The sequence below is a fragment of the Homalodisca vitripennis genome, chromosome 7 (assembly GCF_021130785.1).
Source record: "Homalodisca vitripennis isolate AUS2020 chromosome 7, UT_GWSS_2.1, whole genome shotgun sequence".
Classification (NCBI taxonomy): domain Eukaryota; kingdom Metazoa; phylum Arthropoda; class Insecta; order Hemiptera; family Cicadellidae; genus Homalodisca; species Homalodisca vitripennis.
Window position 1 is genome coordinate 141,784,069 of NC_060213.1, and position 20,249 is coordinate 141,804,317.

Here is a 20,249-nt window from a genome sequence, read left to right on the forward strand (position 1 = left end):
ACGCTGTATTCAGGATGTGATATTTCTCTACCGTTTGATCAACGCTGAGTTGGACTGCCCTGACCTTCTAGAAAAAATCAACTTCAAGGCATCGTTTGGAACCAGAGCCATGAATTCTTTCACCAAGGTCGCAGCTTCCTCCTCTTATGCAGCAAATGGCCCAATGCTGAGGATTCAGCGGATAGGGAACAACATTCCATCCACCCTCGACATCTTTAACGCATCCAAATCTGCAATAAAAAGCCGGCTTGCATCACTGTAGCTGTTATTATTATTGGCTCGTCTCTACGCCTAGCCTGCCTGTGTTGTGTCTTAGTCTTTTATTTTATTATTGTTTTTCAAAACTGTTACTTACCCTACGTAATAGTTCATTTCTTGTTTTGCATCGTTCTTGTTAAGCATCTTTCTTTGTTATTGTTATAATATTTATCTATTTATTGTTACACATTACTTGTTATCTATTTATACTTTCTTGTTATGCATCTTACAATTCATATCTATTTGTTTTATTATGTATTCTATTGTTTTGAAACTTACTTGTTAAAATGGTTATGCCGTTGAAATAATAAAAATAAAAATAAAATAAAATAAGATGATTACATACAATTTTACAATTTTTGAAACTACGCCAAGAGGTCCAATTTCCCTTCTGGCTTAGTCATCTCGAATTTCTATTAAGATTGCTTTTTCTTATATAATTCTAAAACTTTTGAACGTCCGCTTTTATAGAAAAATATGAATAATAAGAGTAGCTTTAAATTACTTTAAAATGTTGTCTCAATTCTAATTTATGTTGTAAAATAGCCCAGACCGAAATGTTGTACAATTTCGAGGGCCCAGCATTCTGAAACTTTGTATTAATTGAGACTAGCCAAAGAACTTATCTAAGCATTGTAAGGTTGGATTGTTTAGATTAAGGTTGTGAAATATTATAATGTATTGTGAGCAAGGGCTGTTGTGAGAGGATTTAAATAATAGGTTAGATTGGCAATACAACACCCTCAAATGAACCAAAACATATTTTATTTGTAATAGCATCTCATTATATTGATTAAAATGTTTAACTAACAATGGATATCATCAACCGGCATATTGAACACAAACTTTAATACCAGTTATGTTTAATATTAAATTATTCATTACAATTTATGTTTAATCTATTTAACTATAACATTATTAGTAATTTTTGCAATGTTGCAACAAATATGTATTCATGAACTAACGTGAGAAAACTTTCTTTTAAAATATCTAAACATTTACATAAATTTACGTGATTAAAACAAATGGGTGACTTTTCCAAATTGAGAACGTTTAAATAAAATATATGGAATAGGAAAATATGAATTTCAATATTAAACTATTCATTTGATTTCTACACATTATAATCTTTTCTTTTCATTACTTACGGTACAGGTACCTTGGAATTGTAAATAAGACGTATAAAAATGATTAATAAACCCTGATATATAATACTAAGTTCCTAAAATTAAATACAACATTTTCTTAACTTACATTTTGTTTGCACTTGACACTTATTACGCCTAAAAGATTTTTCCCCGCACACAAACACAAGCACTGGCACTCCCGAACGTAGCTTTTCGAATCAACTCCTCGACTTCTTCCTCTCCCTCGTTGTTTCTCATTTTTGATGTTTTTCTCCTGCCAGATCTCCTGACCACGCCTATGCTAAATCTCTCCATCATAATTGGTAAGTACCAATTTTTCGTATCAGCATGATTTTTAGAAATAAGCATTTCCGCTGCTTTTTCCTGTTTGTTCATCATCGGTGTCTGGGTGGATGTGTGTATACACTTACATCCGGAGGATGTTTGTATCGAATTGTAATACAATATTTCCTTTCCAGCACCTATCTGTAAATTGATTCTATGAATTTTGTTATACTAATAATTACGTATGTCTTACAACATTATATAACTGAATTAGCTTGAATTGGCTATAAATGATGCCAATCATGTGTCCACTATTATTCCCGTGATGATACTGTCTATTATTCAGAGATTTATTGACAGAATGAAATAGCCTACGTAACTAATATTGGAAATGACCTGACAATTCTATACGGTAAGTCTTGTTTGTGTTTTTTACGATAGCAAAACTTAAGTATGACATTCCTTTGGAAGTATACAAAGTATATAGTAAAACAATACATTTGATCGTTATAAGTAAATATGTTAACAAAATATAATTTCTGGTCGATTGTAACTAAATCAATTTTACTCGTTTTCAAACAAATGTATGTTTATAAGAGTTTTTGTTTCCGTAAGGTTTAAAGACGATAGAGTTTTATATATTTGGAAGTGTTGCGAGTACTGTATAATGCCAACCTTCATAGTCATCACACCATCAGTGTTGTACAAATTAACCGTCTAAACTAAAAATGCATATTTAGTTTGGCATTTAGAGATAGTAGATCCCCCCCCCCTCAGTGAAGTCTATTTTTTATGGAACCGGCAGGAATATTTATTCCTAAACCGTATATATTTTAAGTAGATATAACTCGTAATGCAGATATGTAATACCCGTAGGGTGTCGGTCTTTTTTGTGTAGTAAGGATAGAATGCAAATAATTATAGCAAGGGAAGTCATGGTTTCGATTATATATTGTATCAGTAGTAGATAGGGATATGATTTGCATTATGGATTTAACTATTCAATAGATGGGATAAACATTTCATAAGCTGGGAAGTCCGTTCTTACTGATAAACAATTCACATTACTTTGTTACTTTCTTAGTTAATTATTCTATTTATCCTTTTCTGATATCCAAAACATGCAAAATACACACACACACATATAGTATGTGGAGTTGACTGTGCCTATGATAAGATAGGTTTAGTTTATAGACATTTTATTCAGTATATTGAAATGACGGTTGCAATGCAATTTTGTTAATTGTTTTACTGCAATAAAGAATTATTATTATTATTGTTATTTGCTAGATAAGGTTTTAGGTTTACTACTTCGTGGATACTTGTGCAAATGGTAATCACAAAATACCATCGTATTTGAGGTGTCAGATTTGTTTTACCCTTCGCTGAAAATACTGTTATAAAGATCTTAAACTGTAGTATACACGGAATTTAACATACATAGTTATTATGCGTTATTTGTTACATTTTGTATCGGAGGCAAGAGGTTAAATACGTTACAGCATATTATGCTATACTAACACATGCATATCTCTTAAATAATAAGGGAGTCCTATGTTGGATAGTATCAACACGATAGTATATGGGGATTTACGATAGTGTATAGGAAAAAATGATAGCTTTTGACAATTATTAACAATTTATTTATTACATACCGTGGTAAGACACGTTTTTTACCCGTTTTCCAAATTAAGGAAGGTCAGATTGCGTTTTGTGTAAAATTTAAGTTAAATTAATAATTTCACCATTATTACAAAATACATATACTTAAACTGTAAAGTTAACATTATTCTCATAATTTATTTATGTATTATCCAAGTTGCCATATTTGCATAACCTTGGGTAATTTTGATTTTGAGAATCATATATTGTCTGTGTAACTGTCTTGTCTATATACTCGTACAAACAAGGTAGGGGTACGACACACCACGTGTAGCATAGTACGCTTTGCCGAGATTACAGTCAAAAGTGTAGTGTATAGCTCATTCAAATCTTGATATGCCTTGCAGAAGTTTTATAGAACTGTGAGCCGACCATCACGAATCATTTTAAATACTGTATCAAAATTTTGTAATCTTTCTGCACCTTTTTGTACCACAAAAAAACAATTATGTACCAATCACTGAAAACAGTGTTTAACCATTTTAAAAGTCAGATCTACGTTTAAAAATAACTTTGTCGCACATTAAAATAAACTACACCATATTTTTGTATTGATTTTCTATCATTTTGTACCACATTTTTTTTACCAGTCAAATAACGGCTCGTCAGTTTTGCTTACCATGATGGAAGAGAACAATAGACGTGTATAGTTGGCCATGCACTGCTGGGTTGCAGCTGATTAGTTGCAGGCGCGTGACGGACCGCACTGTCGCTTGCAGTTCAAGGTGAGGTTATTTTTTTGTACGCGAACAGTACTCTATCATTCATACCAGGTTGTGTAATATAAAGTACAACAGGTTGTGTATTATAAATTTCAAGAAAATTGAAGTACAACAGTGGGTAGTTGTCTGTAAGAGGTTAGACCAATTTTATTGGAAAGTTCCTACGATTTATTTTGAACAATTCACCCGAGGACTACTTTGTATTTTCTTAAAACGCTCTATTATGAATTACACACCAAAATATTGTGTAGATGCAGTCCTCACAAGAAAATGCATTTAAAAGTCGGCTCTCAGGACTTCGAATAAAAAGACAACTATAAATTGAAAAAAAAAAAAAATTAAACCATGTTTATGAAAACAATATGCATATTAATAATTTCAGTGACTATATATGAATATAATAATATACTGACAGTGCATATAAAATGTAACGTGCGTATACTTTATAAAATAACGAACAATAACATTCATAAAAATAAGCCAGAACTCCCAGAGGCTGAGTGGTCCTAGAGGTTAGTTAGTAGATGGCAGAAACTAGTTTCAGTAAGCGTATAGTGTTTCGGAATTTGATTAATATATTTTGCAGATGTGGGCCAGTGTTTATAATGGTTAAGTACTATTCATGAACTAAAACGACGTACAATTTTGAATCTTCTGATCAATTCAAACCATGAGGTGTTGTTTATACAGGGGAATTCAGACCACCAAACTGTAAATGCGAAATACAAGCGCATGTATAAAATAACACCTTATGTACGGTTTTGTATAGTAATCAGTGTGTATCACTGTGCGTCGCTAAGTAACTATTTACAGGAACTACTCGTCAGTAGAATACGGAGTGCATCAACCAACCAGAGACTTTGGCAGAAGCGTCGTTGACGTTCGAGGAGGTTGTTGAAGATCATCATATCTGTGGAAAAGGCAGAGAAAAATGCTTCTGTGTTCGTGACAGCTGACGGCATGGGTCGTGCAGGACAGTTGCAGCGGATGGCGACGTCTCAACTTCTGGACGGCGGAGGCAGTTCTCAGCAGCACCAACCACGACATGGAAGCGGCAGCTGACACCGTGGGTGGTGCCGGACAGTTGCAGCGGATTGAGACGTCACAACGTCCAGACGTCGGGGCAGTTCACAGCAGCACCAACCACGACAGAGAAGCAGCAGCTGACAGCGTGGGTGATGCCGGACAGTTGCAGCGGATGGCGACGTCACAACGTCCGGACGTCGGTGCAGTTCACAGCAGAACCAACCACGACAGAGAAGCAGCAGCTGACAGCGTATGTTTTGCCGGACAGTTGCAGCGGATGGCGACGTCACAACGTCCGGACGTCGGTGCAGTTCACAGCAGCACCAACCACGACAGAGAAGCAGCAGCTGACAGCGTGGGTGGTGCCGGACAGTTGCAGCGGATGGCGACGTCACAACGTCCGGACGGCGGAGGCAGTTCTCAGCAGCACCAACCACGACAGGGAAGCGGCAGCTGACAGCGTGGGTGGTGCAGGACAGTTGCAGCGGATGGCGAAGTCACAACGTCCGGACGCTGGGTGCAGTTCACAGCAGCACAAACCACGACAGGGAAGACGCAGCTGACAGCGTTATTGGTGTAGGACAGTTGCAGTTGATGGCGACGTCACAGCGCACTGACGCGCCGGGTGCAGTTTACAGCAGCACAAACCACGACAGAGAAGCAGCAGCTGACAGTGTGGGTGGTGCAGGACAGTTGCACTATGCTGTCCTGGAACACCGGGGAGTTGGGGGGCTTGGAAAACTCCGATGTCGGTAGATGTGGTTCCGGAGCCCTCCCTCTAGAAAACTTTTAATAATATTAGGTTCTAAAATCGTTATTTTACAGTACTTCTGAACTAACCAAAGAAGGGCAAAGATCAGGTCAAAGTGTATAGTTTACAGTAAAACCATTTTTCCACCAATCTCCAGGAAGTTTATTCAGGGGGGATGGTTAAAATATACTGAAACAAATACACTTCATATGAAATATACAGGTATTTAACTGAAACGACATTTAATTATAACATTAACAAAATATTATACAATAATTAAGTCTAAATCACAAATCAAGAAACATTGATTTTACGAAAGGTCCAAGGCCTTTGACAATGTAGCGTATGGTATTCTGATCGACGAGCAGTCTTTTATACGTTTGATGACACAATAATTGTAAAATATTTTTATTTGTATCTATATAACAGAAATCGTTATACCGTACTTAATAAGTGAAAATATTCTAGAATCTTACTAGTCCTCAGGTGTCCATGTTAAATCTCACTGTGTTTATATTCTGTACGTAAACAATTTACGTGTAATTTAGATTCTTGTATTGTACGAGTTTTATTTTTAAATAAACTTTCTCTTAATACTATCATTGGTGTTATTCAAAATAAGTTTGGGCTCATTACTGAATGGGGCAATGCCAATACCTGAAGATTAAAAATAACGATAAGACTCAAGATTTTTCACTTCGCTTTTATTATAAAAATAAAGATGTCTGTTGTTACATTTGGTGTGACGACTTCATATGGGTAATGCTACTGTTGAGTACTAGGGAAATATTTGAGATGCGATCATTGAAATTAAGTATTTCCTAATAATCATCTGTGTATTGATTATTTCTATATTTAGAATAATCTCTCTAACGGTATCATCTTCTGGGGTAATTGCTTACGGATCAATGCTGTTTTGGTTAAAGCGCTGTGCGCTTAATTTGTGGATCAGCTACACGAGTATATTGTACATCTCTGTTTATTAAGTATACTCACCTTCCAACACTATTGTACAACTTGATATTTCTAAAGAAGAATATGCCCAAGTGTATGAAATGTACTGATATCCATACAAATGAAACTAGGAATAGGATTAATATAATCACAAAAAGGTGTATTTATGCTAGTACTGGAGTTGACAGTATCTTGAAGACTTAGAGATACTTTAAAAGACGGTAAAATAGCTTTTTTGGGGAAGGGTTAACGAGATTCAAAATCACTCATCGAATTTGCGTTCACTCAATGCGCAATTTTTATAAATGTTTAGTTATTGATAGATCTTAATATTTATAATATCTTTGAATCTTGGAGAGTTGGAGTTTTATATAAAAATAGTATTGTCTTTGTACACATGCATACTTTATCAAAAAGCATAGGCCCTGAGAATTAATATTTCACTGTTACCTTAATGATAATAACTGTTGAGGGTGGGTTTTAGCATTGCCGAAAACTAAGTCAGCAGTTCGTCTTGGAGACAAGCATCGATCTAACAGTATATATTTCCTATGAAACTGAATATGAACACTATATCTTGAGATAAACTAACAATTCAGATGGAGGATGAGTCTGTACAAGTAATAACGAGAAATCCGGTAACTTCCATGCACTACAGTATACTCGACAGATTAACCAAGATCGAGAAGGATGGCATCATTGATACATATAATATAAAAAGTAATTAACAGATTTCGGAATATAAACAGGTATTATGAGGAAAACATTAAACTCTCATAATCAAATGGTTAGTTATTGAATGGTTTCTATACTAATTTAGAGAAAATGTATAGCCTATGGTAGATGTTGGAAAGTAAAAAGTGTAGTTTATAATTTAAATATTTATTCAGGGCCTGTTTCAAGAAATGCTAGGAAATAAATATTTCGAGAAATGATATTATTTTGTTATTATCAATACAGTGTCAGTAACAAATCTCCCGCTACAGTTTTGTGAAACACGGAAAATGAATTTTAGTAAAACAAATCAGTACAACTTTCATAGCGGTGTAAAATCATTATTTCCAATTGTGGATTATTTCACGACCATCAAGGGAACAAAGAATAGTGAAGAAGTAGGAAATATGTATTTATCCAACACTTAAGTATTCCAAAATACTTAAGTGTTGATAATCTTTGAACTCATTACTCCTTGTTAAAAGGAAAAGTAACAGTTACAAGACGGCGCGAAATCAAGAAAACAGTGATATTAGCAAAAAAATATGTAGCAAATGTAATAGTTGGAATTTCTTTGTGATTAAGAAATTTAAAGAACTAATGAACGTTTTTTAGACAACAGCTAAGAACTATTATCTTGTCGAATTGAAATCATATTTTGCCGTGGGTAGATTTGTGTTCGTTTTAGTTCATGCCATGTGAATATTATTGACCGAGAGAAATCTTCGTTTCAGTTGTACTTTACAAGAAGGTGAGTAGACTAGGTTACAAAAATGTTATGTTATAGGCCTAAATTAAAAGTTATAGGCTAACTTTTAATCGATTTATAATGGTTTTGATGTGATGCCAAGTTGTATTTACTGTAGGAAAAGTGTAAAGGCACTGCATGCTAAGGTAAGAATTGACATAATACATAGGCCAAGGCTACTATTGTATTGCCATCTCTAAATAATTGTATAGGCTTACTGAGATATATTACATTAACTGCATTGGAAAAGGCCTACTATGTAAATAGATTTATTTTTATTCCAGGACAAAAATAATAATTGAATAAATATTTGGTTAGACCTATACAATTGTGTAGTCACAGTTAAATAACATAATACTGAGTTGTGATGTTTACTTACGAAAGAATATTTATATTCAGCAGTTTAATAAGCAGCCATCACAACAATCGAATCATCGATATTCATGAGGGTGGAATCTTCGATATTCACAAATATATTAAAAACTGAGAACAAAATGTTGATCCACATTACGTAATAGGTAGTTAAAATAAATATGAACACGTTCACGACGTCAGTTTTTCTAGACTTATATTTGCCCTTGAATTTTTCAATAATGGCAAAAAGGGTCATTCCACATTAAATCATCTACAAAAAATTAAAATTGTCACCAACCATCTCAGATTTTGATTAAACTTGGAGGTTATGATCTTCCTACTAAAATATGAAAACAATCCAAGTTTCAACCCTTTATCTGAAACGTTTATTGTTTCATATCATTTTAGTTTTGAAAAATGGGTGTTTTCGCTCTCTACGGGACTTAGAACAGTGAATATTGTCAGATGAAATATAATCTGTACATTAGGAATTTCTGGTTTTAATTCTCTTGAAAAAAAATGAGTAGCCTATTGTCAAATTAATTAGGCTGTTATAGAAAAAAATTACATTACTCTATCTTCATTCAGTTAATAAATAAAAAAATATTGTTTGGATTTTTTTACTCATTTTTTTAGAGGAAACTGGTATTTTTGAAAAAGATTAATATCTCTTATCCACTCTGCTTATCTACTGTTTGTTATTGTTGTGTGTTAGTTATTAGGGACTAAAACAAACTTCATTATATGTTACTAGTACTTTTCTTGTTTCATAATGAAATGAAAAATACTCAATTAGTCATACTTCTTGTTGCCAAATCACCTCCAAATAGGCCTAGACGAGTGACCCTTCTAGTAGGCTTAGATGATTGAATCACCTGTCACTTTCGAATAATTAATTATTGTTCTTTCAGTTTTGGTTTTGTAATGCGCTTGATTAATTTATAATTCCATCATGAATAATTATTTTCATCCCTGAGATTTACCTTGAACTGGGGAGGAAAGTTTTGATTGGCAGAATACATGTGGTGATAAGGAGTAGCAGGGACTGGCGGTGACGTATTCAACATAATTCCCGCCGACATCGCTTCCTTTTAGGAGGCAGAGTATGATAACCTTTATCATAATTACTTGTAAATTTCAAAATAGGTTAAATAAAGTTTGTTCTTTTTAATACTATAATTTATTTTTTCTTCGATAAGAAAAACTAGTCCAAAAATTGCCTTCGGATAGTACTAAAGTACTGTATTGATATTTGGATGTTGGCATAGCAAAGAGCTTTTGTTTGTTTTATTGTTTCCAGTATTGCTGCCAAGAGCATACCAGTTTGATGGTCTATTGTTGATGTTATTTTATTGCATAAGTAGTTTTATTTTGCTTTAGCCTATCTGATTATTATTTATAACATTGAGTGAAGGAAGCATTGCAGACAATAAAAACCATCTGTTACAGGCTTTAGAGGAGAGTATTAGTTGAACATTTCTCAGTAGTGGACAGAGTGGTGCTTTTTGAAAGAGCTAATCGAAGTTATAACTATTCAAAAACTTAATTCGGATTGCTGCTGTTGCAAATTTGTTGGATTCTTGTAAAATAGGCAATATTCGCACGTAATTTCATACAAACAACATATGGTAGTAAAAAGCCTTGGAAATAGGGTTTCAAATATCTTGTGGAAAACACTTAAAAATTTAAATATAATAAAAATATATGAAATATTAATTACTGAGGGTGCTTAAAGCATGACCTATTAATATTACTGTTTTTGTCAATAGAAAAAATGTAAAATTATTTTATGTCTTAGACATTAATTTTAAACATCCTATACTTCATGATAAATTGAATGAAAACAACATAAAACGTACATAAACCCCAATTAAAATTAAATCATGTGATAAAAAGTGTTTTCATACAGTGTAAAAAATAAATAACAATCAAGGAAAATGTAAACTAAACCCATAATGATAAGGATTACTATACTATAAGTGTGCACACTATTGTTACCTATTGTACTATTGTAGTGGTGAGGGGGTTTGTACAAACAAGTTGTAGCTGAGCAAATAGCTTTTTGAAAACAATTTAATAAAAATGTATTTTCACAAAAATATTTTTATTGCAACTCATATTGAGTTATATGCTACTGCATCTATCTTCATAGAATAGATTACTAGAGTAACGGGAAAAATTGCAAAGGAAAGATGATGAATTGATTGCAGTAAAAGGTTGGCTCTTCATAGGAAACATCAATTTAAGATGATACGTACGATATACTCTACTAACAAAAATATTGCAAAAAAACTTTGATCATTAAAAAAAATTGTGTAATAAGCTTTAACACTATGTGTAGCCTAGTAATAATACATTTTTTTTTACAAATTTTGTAAGTTAATTTACCTTTAAGAATTAGAAACATGGCTATAAAGTCTTCTAGAAATTGATTTTATTACAGCTATAATTTCTTAATTCTCATGTTTAACTTTTTCCTAAAATCCATATCAGTAATATTTTAAATAGGTTCATCTACCATTAAAAAAGTTATATTGGAGTAGCATTCAAGAGGAAGTAGTAACTTAAAAATGAAGTCTATTAATTTGTGACAAATTATTGGCTGATTTGCCTATCACTCCTGGGGCTGAAAGAATTTTATTTTTGTCTGTCTGTCCACACAATATACAAAAAACGAACTGACCCATGCATTAAGCTTCATTTCTATATGAGCGACGTTGAGTTTGTTGATGGTGCATGTTGTCCCATGGGATTTGGCTAAACGTTAGCTTATATTTTTACCTTGGTCTAGTCTGTAACCATGATGGTAATGAGAATATCAGAATAAATACATTTTGTATAAAAGCTGAGCACAAACATATGAGATACTGACATGTGACATATTAACACATGGAGCATATTCATACATGATGGAATAAAAAATAACAGGATGATAAGTTGATGTTTAAAGTTGGTGATTTCAGCACAGTCTTATGTTGTAGTCCTCTCTGCCTCAACTCAACTTTTATTATCTAAAAACTGGTACGAAACCTAACTCACTATTTAAACCAAAATGTGAATGTATCATGTCACAATATATATTGAGAAAGATTTCATGTGTAAATTTAAAGTTTTGCATGAAAATATTTTTCTACTTAAACAAAAATGAATTATATGATGGTGCATGTCAATCATAGACTTTGGTTGAGTGTCTTTGAACTCACTCACACTCAGCTATTACTCAGTAGATTGACACAATTTCTCTTTTGTGTGCTGGGGAGATGAAGAAATTTCTTTTCTGTATGTTTTATGTCTGTCTGCAAGACATTTTGAAAATGAAATTAGCTGCAGACTTGAAATTTTGCAAGTGATCTCAGCACAGCCTATTGTATGACACGTGGTATGGCTTAGTCCTACTTTGTTATCTTATACCTTTTATTGTAACTGAAGGAAGAAATTCGATTCTTGTGGTACTGAAATATTCTTTGAATTATATTAGTACTAGCTACTAAACAGGAGACAATACTGAAGTGAGTAAATAGACCTATTTTCTTCCAGTATAAAAGTGGACAGGCTCCATGAAGACAATGGAGAAAGCAGTTGGAGAATTGCAAATGATGTTTTGTTAGTGGACTTCCTTCCTCTTATTAGAGCAGTTTGTACTCCAATTAGTTACATTCCCACCATCGTTTGCAGACCTGTTAATTGTCTCAATAGCTGCTTGAACACTGACAATTATTTACAGTTTTGAAATAACCTACTCGTTTATAATGTATAGTAATAGCCAATAATTCCTATAATATAATGTCCAGGATATAACGTTTGCAGAGCTGCAAGTAATTTTCAATCATTAAACGACTTTAAAAATGATTTAATGTCTTTTTGGTACAAAAACCTTTGAGAAATAGTACTTAAATGTTCTATAATTGTGTCAAACCTACTTTGGTCTCTTTACAAGCTTAACAATTTTTAACTAATATATTATCTGTTGCCCAAATACCCTTCTGTTTGGTATTGTTTTCAGTGTATAACATGTGAAATATTAACTTGAAGAAGTTTAAATTTTTTTTTTTACTAAGTACCAGTAAAACTGTACTGTAAGTTGGCACTGGAGTGCAAAAGCTTGGTTATAAATGGAGAAGTTTTCCGACAAAACATCTATGTATTAGAAAAGTTGTCAGAGTCATAATAACATGTGACAGATTCATCGTGGACAATACAAGGACTTAAATTAATAAAATAATTAAAAAGACATTTTACTTAAGGTTCTGTAAAGAAATTTATTCAAAATCACTGAAAAAGGATAGTAATTGTAAAATCATAGTATGTCCTCCAATAAGTCATTTTGAAACAAATGAAGTATTTAAGTAGACTAAAGTAAAGTAAATGTTGAAATTTGTTTCTGTTTATATGCATTTTTCTTCGCTAGTAAATTTACACAAAAGTAAAACATTTTTACCATTGTAATTAATTTATGTAATTGCTGAAAGTGGTAGGAGTTTTTGTATCCAAAGATAATTAAAAAATGTTTTAATTAACCACTAAATGGTTAGTTTATATGCTATTTAAAAAATAGGACAATAGTTTTTTTATAAAACAAGCACACTATTGTCATCTGCACACAAAGTGCCACGTGAACTGTCAATCCTCCGAGGCTCGCAGCATCATTCTTCGACCCCAGTCTGAAACCGAGTGTAACTGTCAATAGTTCCCAGAGACCATACAAAGAAGGAAGATCCAGAAAGATTATTCCAAACTCGGTAAGTGGATATAGTGAAGGAATTATTAGAAAAGGAAGTAAAGAACTCTGAATGAAGAAGTGAATGGTGAAAATAAAATCACAACAAAGAGCAAAGCCATCTGCTTTACAAGCACGTTAATACACCCAGTCGTACACATAACTCGGCTATTGTGGGAAGTGGGAATGTTAGGTTCCATTTCACCTTCTGCTTAAGAGGGATTCAGCAAGACCAACACATTTAGAGTACCTTGGCAATACTGCTATGTACTATACTAGGCCATGATTTTGTTACCTTTGAACGCACCATGGTAATGAGATAATGGGGGTTGACAACCAACCTAGCCAAATAGTGATGAAGGCTCAAAACATACTCTCTATGACTTCTATAAAATAGTAATACAACACTAGGAGCAACAGTTGTTTTCTTGTTGCATCGTTTCAGTATCATAAACGCAAGTTACAAAAGAGATCTGCCTGGTTTACCTAGGCATCAGTTGTAATCTAGAGAGGAGGTGTTCTCATTGTTTCATCAGATTTACAATTGAGTGGACTACGATGTTTTAGAGACGGTTCCCAAAGCATGGTCCAACTGAAAAGGATTGAACTTCTAAGGATACATTTTTCATGGACCAGGATTTTTTTATGGAACTTGGAGTCATCCTTGACAGGACCCTCTTAGCACTGGAATGGCCACGACAAGAAGACTCCATCTTGGGATGGCTTCCCACCAAGCAATCTTGAAGCTCGGGTCTGGGTTTTCCACCAACTCTAAACTACTGCTCTACAAGACAATCATACGACCGATCGTGATATATTCTACATATGCCTGATATCCAGAGCTCCAACTCTACCAAGATGATTTGACAACCGATGGATATCTCTTGGTTTGTTAGAAACGTGTTTGTCCTCCGTCTGCAGGGCTACCAACACTACAGAGCTACATAAAGGACTATGATGCTGCAGTAGCTGAGTCACTGTGAGAATACACTGTGGATTGGGAGTGGTTGAGATCCACTGAAGATCCACTAAAAGCCATCATGGACAACCCCCTATATACACAACCCCGACAGAATACCGTCTGACTATGTAAACACTATCTATCAATTCCACATATTATCACACAACACTAATATTGATCACACTAACAACTGAGGTACAGCTAAAAATGAAGAATTCAATATCCAAGACCATTAGCCTGCTTGCCTCACAACTAAGTAATGATTACCTTCCATAAATGAGTAATCTTGTTGTTAAATTCCAAACAGCATTTATTGATAAATAAATTTTCTTCAATAAATAAAAATTGATTTGTTATGGTTTTCTTTTTCAATGAGATTAGTTTTCTTTTCAACTTAATACTAGTTCTACATTTGTACACAATTTGTTGTCAGAAGATGTACAAAAATGTATAAAAATGTTAACCGTATTTAACCAATGTGTATATGTATATATGTATATGTATTACATGTATGTAGGTATGTGAGAAAGTATTGAAAAGAAGAAAAGCCATATCCTGTGTAGTAACAACATAGTTACAATATCATTATTTAAACTCATTTACTAGTGTGAGGAGACTACAAACCCTGACCAAATTGACCAGTAGTTATTTGCTTCAGTTTTTAGTGTAGAGTACTCCTAGCAGAAGAGTTTTATGTTTGTCAAGTGTAACTGTGAAGCATGACTGTAGCAGCAATTCACAGGCAACTAACTGGCTATAGCGGCATTGACTCAGGGATGCTACAGGTCAGGGAAATCAGGGAAGTCAGGGAAAACAAAAACAGGACTGGAAATCAGGGAAAAGTCAGGGAATCCGGTCTCAAGTCAGGGAATTTCGACGTTGGTCAGGGAAAAATATATAATCCCTTTACACAAATAAACTTACTGCCGCCACGCCGAGTCCAAGCCTGCAGACGACGCTTTTTTCCACACATTAATTGCCAAAAACCCTGGGGATTGCGTCGAAAAAAGTCAGGGAAAAATGAAAAATTTGGTCTGGAAATCAGGGAAAAGTCAGGGAATTTCATTATTGGACTCCTGTAGCAACCCTGTGACTGATACCTCAAAAATATGTCAGTGCAGTACGAGATGTGTATGTACGGGAATAAAGGTAGAAGGTCCTTTATAGCCAGAGGTAAACAAATTTGTTAAGAGTTAACATCATATCTACGTTCCCAGAGAAAATAATCTTGATTTGCATAGTTTGAATCAATATGTGTTCTGTAAATTCCTATAGATCTGTATTACTTTTGAAGAATATAAATAAAATATTAATCACAATGAAGTCGCGTTATTTGCTTTGTAATGTAATGCACCATAATATTGAATGAGTCATCTGGGATTATGTTTTTGTAGCACATAAATAATGAAATTTAAGGTTCCATATATATATATATATATATATATATATATATATATATATATATATGGAACCTTAAATTATATATTAAATTATAATAATATATATATAAATGTTATAAAGATGGAATTTCACTAGTTTGCACACTAAATTGAAAACTATTTAACTAGCATCGACTCGATCTATTGTTAAGTAGTGAGTGTAATGTCTGAGGGTGTATCATCGGAAACTTAGTCAGAAACTACTAAAAACAACCAGTATACTATTACGAGGGGTATCCATAAAGTAAGTTTCCCTGTTCTGTAAAAAGACGCGTACGTAACACAGCATGCAGCTGTGGGCGGGGATATGTAGCGCGGTTCGGTTGGCAACAGGTGCGCCGGTCACTGGCCCATTGTCACGCTTCTCAGTCAGTTGCTGCCCAAACATCATGGAGACTCCACTGCGTTCTGCCGCCAGTTGCGAAGTCCGTAGTGTTATTCGTTTCTTGACCGCCAAAAACGAAACTGCCGTTGAAATTCATCGTCAGTTGTGTCAAGTGTATGGTGAACATGTTATGTCCGTTCAGATGGTCCGTCGTTGGCGTGCAATGTTTTTGGAAGGAAGAGAAAATGTTCATGACGATGAGCGTAGTTGCCGACCGGCCAATTCTCGGCAACGTAACGTCATTAATGCTGTACGAGCAGTTATTGACAATGATAAGCGAGTGACTCTCGATGAAATTATGGATAAACTGCCGTCAAGTGTTGAAGTTAGCCGGTCATCTGTGCACAATATCATGACAGAAGATCTTCAGCTTGCAAAAGTGTGTGCAAGATGGGTGCCTCGCTTATTGAGCAATGCCCATAAACAACAACGAATGGCTGCTGCCCAGTCTTTCTTGCGATTGTTTGACGATGAAGATAAAAACCTTTTCAGTAGAATAGTCACTGGTGATGAAACATGGATTCACCACTCAACTCCAGAGACCAAACGCCAGAGTATGGTGTGGCAAAAAAAAGGAGAGGCAGCTCCTCAAAAAGCCAAAGTTTTTGAGTCGGCAGGAAAGGTAATGGCTACAGTTTTTTGGGACTGCCGTGGAGTGTTATTGATTGACTATCTTCCTTGTGGCGAAACCATAAATGCAGAAAGGTATTGTGAAGTTCTCACCAGACTTCGGCGGGCAATACAGAATAAACGGCGCGGACTTTTGTCGCGCACGGTTCTGCTTATTCAAGATAACGCCCGACCACACGCTGCTCGTGCAACAATGGAACTTTTGAGGAAATTTAAGTGGGATGTTTTTGGTCATCCTCCATACTCACCAGATCTTGCGCCTAGCGATTTTCATCTGTTTCCGGAGCTGAAAAGACACCTTGGCGGTCGGCGATTTGCCAACAGCGATGACCTTCAAAATGAGGTGGATACTTGGCTTAAAAATTTGGCGGGTGAATTTTGTGATGCTGGAATAAAAAAACTACTTCCTAGATACCAAGAGTGCTTAGAAAGGGATGGTAACTATGTAGAAAAATAAGGTATGATGTAAAAAGTTGAATAAATGTGTTTCAGTTATTTTTTGAGTCTTTTTAACTTTTTCATAATTAATGGAAACTTATTTTTTGGATACCCCTCGTAGAACTAATGTATATTATATAATATATAAAAAAAGCAAACTCAGTTTGAGGTTTTTAGTAGTCTAAAAAACATACTTCTTAACAATGAGTAAAATATAATATTAAACAGTGAAACATTCAGCATCATAACAATGACATGCACTGTGGCGTGCTGGTACTGGAAACATGCATATGCGGCATGTTGGTACATTTTAACACCTTCACTGCGTTTGACTGAGTGATCTTGTCTACTCTCAATCTGATTTTGTGCCATAAGGTGTCTGCCGCAGTCAACATGTTAATTTTCTTTTTGTTTAATTCAGACTAGACTTAAATACTTGTAAGTATTTTTTTCTTCAAATTTCATTGACTTTTTTATTTTTGTTTTAGGAATTCAAATTTGCTTTCATTAGAGGATCATATGATTAACTGAAAATGTGTATCCTGTTTCAAGTGAGTCAGTATCTATTAGCCAGGTTCAAACTGTATAGGTACCTGAGGCTCAAGAAAATGGTACAGAATGCCAAAAATGCCATGTCAGAGGGTGCCAATATGGATGACCCTAGTTCTGCAGTTACTAAAGCTATTAATCGCATTATTGAAATATTCAAATTACTGTTTGACCGTCTGTTTGAGTTGTATAAACACTTGTCAATTCCAGGAAGTATTGAACACTATGTGATAATGGCGATCGTGGGCTTGTGCATTGGAACTGTGATTTCTGTGAACCACTACTATTTCGAAGTATATACGGGAAGTACATCTGTCTTCCAAAGTTTTGTAATAACTTTACCTATCATGGTTTTGATAACGATCTGCATCTCTTTTACTGAGTGCGGTCGTTGCTTTCTATTAATAACCCCAATTCTGATGTTCTCTGGTAGAGGACAAGTATACTTTAACGCCTTAGTTGCACTGTTGATAGTGACTGGCCCAATGGCGAATGTTAAACACAACCTAAGTGTAATGCAAGAGAGCTCGGTATGTCAACAACGAGGTGTGGCGGAAGCTGCTGAGAGTATTGCTGATATACTCTTTGGACCATTTGCAGCCTTCCACAAGGCAGCAGAAGAGCTGGCCAAAGGCATAAAAAGAATCGTAGATGAACTTCAAGAAATCCTTCGGAAATTCAAACGCAAAGTGATGGCTATAACTGATGCGATATCGGAGGCTGGAAGATGGATCAATTCTAAGATCAATGGTTGTAAAAACTCTGTCGGATCCACTTATGATTTTTGTGTGAATGCTTTCACCGGCATGCAGGAAGATTGTAGGGTTAAACTTCCCACAGTTTTATCGTCAATGTGCAATACTGTGGACATTTCGAACAAGCTGTGCTCAGCAGTCCAGGCAGGAAATTTGATTTGTGACTTAGTTTACTTTGACTTTAGCCCTTTGATGAATTCAGTAAAGCAACGAATAACCCGCCTTTGGGATAGAGCTTTCAGTTTAGTTTACTTTAAGATAAATATTCATCACCATTACAATTATGAGTCAAATCATGATGTTATTTTGGGAGAAATCAAACAAAAAGTATCGAGCATTTTAACCTTTGAAAACATGAAAGCTGTCATGGATTCATTTTTATATATTTATAGGTTATATTTTAGGTTCTACTTTCTTTATGCTATATTTCTGTACCGATCCAGGTATCTGAAGAAGGAGAATTATGACAATTATTTCATTACTACAGAATTGGTGAAATTGGATAAGAAGTTATTATCACAGGGAAAAGTAACAATTTTTCCATTAAGAAGTTTTGAAAAAAGAATTTATACAAAGGCATGTTCACCTATTCTCATGAATAACGAATATTTAGCTTTCTCTTTTCCATCAGCTGTAATAAACAAAACAGTAGGAGCATTCGTAATTATTGGATTGGACTACTTCTTGTATTACATCGTGTTTAAGAGTCGTATGTTCATGTTGGCTATGATGCAGTCTTTTGGAACGAGAACTGAAGTCAGCGTTGTGGGCTCTGGCTTCATTGCAGAATTATCTCGCCGTGTGGTCCGTGCACTAAATTTTTTAGACTACAATTTCTATGCCACAAATTTTATGCCTTGTGTACCGAACCCTAAACGACCAGATTTTTGGCGTGCCCTAAAGATTATTGGAATATTGGTGTTCCTGTTGTTTTCCTGGATCAGCAGACCTTTTATGATGAGACTACGCCACATGATACTTGACTATTACCACCCAGATGTAGCCAAACGACGAGCTATATGGTTACACAACACTATACTATTGAGAAGAATGTCATTTTTAACAATAGTCACTGCTAAAATAAAGGGAAAATTCACAGGCAACGAACTTGCCGTATCATTTTCTGACAAGCTTCGTGCAGATTACCCTTGGATCAGGTACATCATCGGTAGAGGTGAATTGGTGCACGAGTGCATTGTGTGCAACGACATCAGACCTCCCTTAGTACACTGCACCGAGGTTGGGACTTCTTCCAAGTGTGTAGGAATTTACTGTAAAGAATGTTACTACGATATTGGAGGGATTTGCCCCCTTTGCAGTAACGATATGGATAAAAAAGGCCTTGTTTCGAAAACAAAAAAGGCAGAGGCAATAAAGATGGTACAAGACGCAATCAAAGAGGATATTTGTATTAAAGAGGAAAGCCCAAAATTGGATTATACTTATTATAGTTATCAAGCGGGATTTGTCGAAGTTTGGAAAGAGAATATCCCCACATCGCAACATACTCTGGAACGGTACTTCACCGCATCAGATAATCCCAGTCATACTTCTATGGAGGCTTTCAATAAGTTTGGGTTGAAGTATCAAAAACTTCCTCTACTTCGACAAAAATCAACACAAAACACATAAACTTTTCCTGTAAGAAAATAGTAAAACTTTAAGATATTGTTTATATGTTCCATATTTCCTATAATACAAACTTTTGTAATAGTTACAATTGAAATACTCTTGTAATAATATTTATCATTCTTGTTCTTGATTTCAGATTAAT

General features: G+C 34.7%; 1 protein-coding gene across 1 annotated transcript in view; it reads left to right on the forward strand.

The window, feature by feature from the left end:
• The first annotated feature begins 8,013 nt into the window (after positions 1–8,013).
• Positions 8,014–20,249, forward strand: part of LOC124366905 (activated Cdc42 kinase Ack) — a 90,211-nt gene continuing 77,975 nt past the window's right edge. Inside the window, 1 exon segment of the mRNA XM_046823504.1 lies at positions 8,014–8,250. The gene's annotated coding sequence lies outside the window, so the exon portion shown is untranslated.